The sequence below is a fragment of the Dermacentor andersoni genome, chromosome 1 (assembly GCF_023375885.2).
Source record: "Dermacentor andersoni chromosome 1, qqDerAnde1_hic_scaffold, whole genome shotgun sequence".
Classification (NCBI taxonomy): Eukaryota; Metazoa; Arthropoda; class Arachnida; order Ixodida; family Ixodidae; genus Dermacentor; species Dermacentor andersoni.
In genome coordinates, this window is record NC_092814.1 from 43,785,188 (window position 1) to 43,789,340 (window position 4,153).

Here is a 4,153-nt window from a genome sequence, read left to right on the forward strand (position 1 = left end):
GAAACATTCGTACCCTGACAGTCTGATTGGTTTCGACAAGTTGGGCTCACAAATGACGATGAGTGGAAACACATTGGTGTACACATACTGACGGAAATCTGAAATCCGTGATTTTAGCCCTCTGGCGTTCCACTGCATGACGGACGCTGCCTTGACTTCTTTTCGGAAGGATGGGGTATGAGTAGCCATCTTTCTAGTTGAGGGATTCAAGCACTGAGCTTAAGGCGTCCAGCACTTTAAGTGCGCTTCGGGCAGACGGTGTCCCCATCTCAACTAAAATCGTTCGGATGGCCTCCATGAGGGAACGTAGCACCGAGATGACTTGATCTGTTTTAGGTGAATCATCAATGGCAGGAGAAGGCTCCGGTGGCGCCGTGACCTTCTGAGGTTCCTTAGCAAGGGAGCGGCTCGGTAGCGTAGGCCATTCCTCTAAAGAAAGAGTCTTATCTGATGCCCTGGTGGAAGTGGTGGGCCCTTTCGCGTCGCGACTAGGTGGTACCGTAGTGGAGCGGGTACTATCGCTTCGCTCATGCGCCTTCTTTGAAGACGTACGACGGTGCCGACGTCGACGCCGACGCCGGACTACTTCGGCTGCCTCCCTGTGGGCCGAATTGTCTCTGGCCATTTGCTTCAGAACCGCGCGCTCCCTCTTGATGCGGGGACAGTCTTTCGACGAGGCTGCGTGAGGGCCGCTACAGTTGGCGCACTTCAGAACTGTGGCACCGCAGGTCACATCTGCATGAGGTTCAGCGCAACGGGGACACAGAAGCGAGTTGGGACACACGCCCTTTACGTGTCCTAGCCTGAAGCACTGATGGCATTGAAGCGGCTTCTGGATGAATGCTCGAACTGGATGTCGAAAATGTCCGACTTTAACGTGGGAGGGTATGCAATCCCCCTTGAAGATTACTTTTACGCAGCGCGTATTCCCAAGACGGCGCACTTGCGTAATGATCGTGCCCTCGTTTGCCGGCTTGATGAGGCTAGGTAAATCTTCATTGGGAATGGCAATGTCAATGTCGTAAATTACACCGGCTATCGATGTGTCGTCGATCGGGATGAAGGGGCGCATTTTGATTCCGCCAAGCTCCGTGATTTCTTGAAGTGTTCCAAGCGCACTCGCGTTGTACACGTCTATGTGCTAGCAAAATATCAGTAGACAGCTTGGTGAATGTGTTTGGTATCGCAAACTCACATGTGCTGGTTTGTGGGGACTTCAACGCACATAACGTCATCTGGGGCAGTGAATATAATGATTCCCGTGGAAGCATTATAGAGTCTGTCGCAGAAAAAAGTAATGTGATCGTGTTAAATGACAGCTCTCCAACGTTCTTGCGGGGGTTTCGTTACTCAAGCTGTATAGATGTTACGCTCTGCTCACAAGACCTTCTTGATGGCGTTGAATGGTCAACGGACATAGAAACGCATGGTAGTGATAATTTTCCGATCCTGGTAAAACATCGTCTCATACGGAGTGAAGGAACCCGGTGCTACTCAAAATATACTAATTGGCAAAGTTTTCGTCACCATTTAAGTAACTTATTGGGCGAAAATCCGAACTTTCAAAGTTTTGCAAATATATTATTGAGTCTTACAAGATCTGCACAAAGCAAGTCATTGTTCCAAATCAATACGCTGCAGTCGACGGCGAATATGAATGCCTAAGAGCAATTAGAAGACGCGCAGAACGGGCTTACCGCCGCAGTGGAAAGCTGGATGACTACAAGATGGCACAGAAAGTTCAGTCAACTTCGCGCAGACGCTTACAAAAATTAGGTACGAGAAGATGGCAAGAATACTGCGCGTCGTTGTCTCCATTTACTCCAGTTCCCAGAATATGGTCCGTTGTCCGATCTTTTAGTGGTCCAGTTACCCAGAGCCATCCCTTCCGAGCCCTTGCCGTAGCTCGAAGCACTCCGGAAACTTTGTTGCTGACGAATTCTGTCAACTTATATCCAGACCAGGAATTCCGTTTACTTGCCTACAATTTACAAGTTCGACAACACTAGCAGAACAGAAGGTTCGTGCGTGATTTATGTCACAACATCCTCAACTTGACTGTGAGTTTAGTTTAAATGAATTGAAAAGTGCTCTTTCGTCATGCCGTACAAAGACAACCGCAGGCCCAGATGGGGTTACGTATGTGATGTTAAAGAACCTAGGTCCAGTAGGAAGAATGACTCTTTTGGAGATATTTAATAATATCTGGATAAGAGAGACTCTTCCGGATTCAAGGAAGTTTAACTTAGGTAATTCCAGTGCTACAGCCAGGAAAGACTCCACTTTGTCTTGACTCCTACCGACCCGTCAGTCTCACAAGCTGTTTTTCCATACTAATGGAGAATATGATAAACAGTCGACTGCAATGGTGGTGTGAACACACAAATGTGTTTTCCGACCATATGACCGTTTTTCGACAAAATCGGTGTACAATGGATGCAGTATTAGACATTGCCACATGCGTCGAACATGAACGAATTTGCGGAAATGTGACAGTAGCAGTATTCTTAGACATTCAAAGAGCGTTCGACACTGTAAGTCACATACACGTCCTTGCTGGTATTTTAGAGCTTGGCCTACACGGTCGAACACTGCGATGGGTATCAAATTTCTTGAAAGATAGAAAAAATATTTATGGAAACAATCGAATGAGAGGGTTATTATCACAGCATCATGCAAGGCGTTCCCCAGGGCAGTGTTCTCAATCCGTTTTTATTCAACTGTGTCATGGCAGCCTTGCCACAAAAACTCCTGTCTGGTCTACAGTATTCTCTGTATGCAGAGGACACTTGCATATGGGCCTCTGGATCTCATATACAAGACATTCAAACAACGCTGCAAGAGGGTCTTGATAGTATCGACACATTTTTAAAAGAAAGAGGCATGAGTCTTTCATACGCAAAGACAGCCGTACTTCCTTTCTCTAGACGACAGTTGATTAATTTGCAACTTAGGCTTAACGGGCAAACTTTGATGTTTGTGAAAGGGCATAAATTTCTTGGAGTTATTCTTGACCGCCAGCAAACATGAGCTTCACACATCCGCGCAATTGAAAAGCAGACGAATGCAGTAATAAACGTACTTCGGCGACTCGCTGGCACAACGTGGGGGGGGGATCAGTCTCTTTGCTACGACAGGTTCATAACGCACTCATAAAACAAAAAATTGCTTACTCGGCAACTATTCTCCATGGTTTATTGCAAACTACTGAGGAACGTCTTCAACGTTTACTAGCAAGGGGGTTACGAGTATGTCTTGGGGTTCCGCAGGCTACCTCAAGTTCTTTAGTAATTGCTGAAGCTCGTCACCCCCCATTTCCAATCATAAGAACGGTTGAAGCATGCCGACATATTTATCACATCTTAACCCAACACGAGCAGCATCCATTAAACCTCGCGCTCACCGAAAGAAACAAAAGCAAAATTCACGATGTTGTTCGAGAACATAAAGCATTATTACCAAGATTTGAATTATGCAAAGTTGATGTTGGTTACCCTCCCTGGATGTTAATATGCCCTAAAATAGAATTATCGGTTGACGGGATTATATCTAAGAGAGACATGTTCATAGTAGCCGCACAATAACTGGCACTCTTCCAAATTTACTCATTATATCTCCAGTACATCCACGTTTATACAGATGGTTCGTGTCATAAAAATTCCTCGACTTTAGCATTTATCATTCCACATTTAGCGCTAGAGCAAACATTTAAATTATCCCGGGAGACATCTTCCACCATGGCAGAACTATTTGCAATCCTGTGTGCTTTGCGTTTCATAACATCAGAAAAACATTCGCAAAAATGGGTTATGTTTAGCAATTCGCAAGCCGCTCTCACATTACTACAGAGCAATAAGAAAAATTATTTGAACACTTCGCTATTGTATGAGACGCTAAAAGAACTTACAAAAGCAAGCGCAATTAACTACGTAATTGCATTTCAGTGGATACCTGGGCACTGCAATATTCCTGGTAATACTGCAGCGGACGCAGCTGCGAATCGGGCGCACAATAACGCGGAGACAACCAATCTTCCTCTATTGCGTAGTGAAGTCCGTCTGCTTCTGAGACAGATTTCTTGTCGCCTCAGCAAAACTACCTGGTTTGACCAGCAAACTAAAAACTCGGAGTTATACTCTATAGACCCATGTAT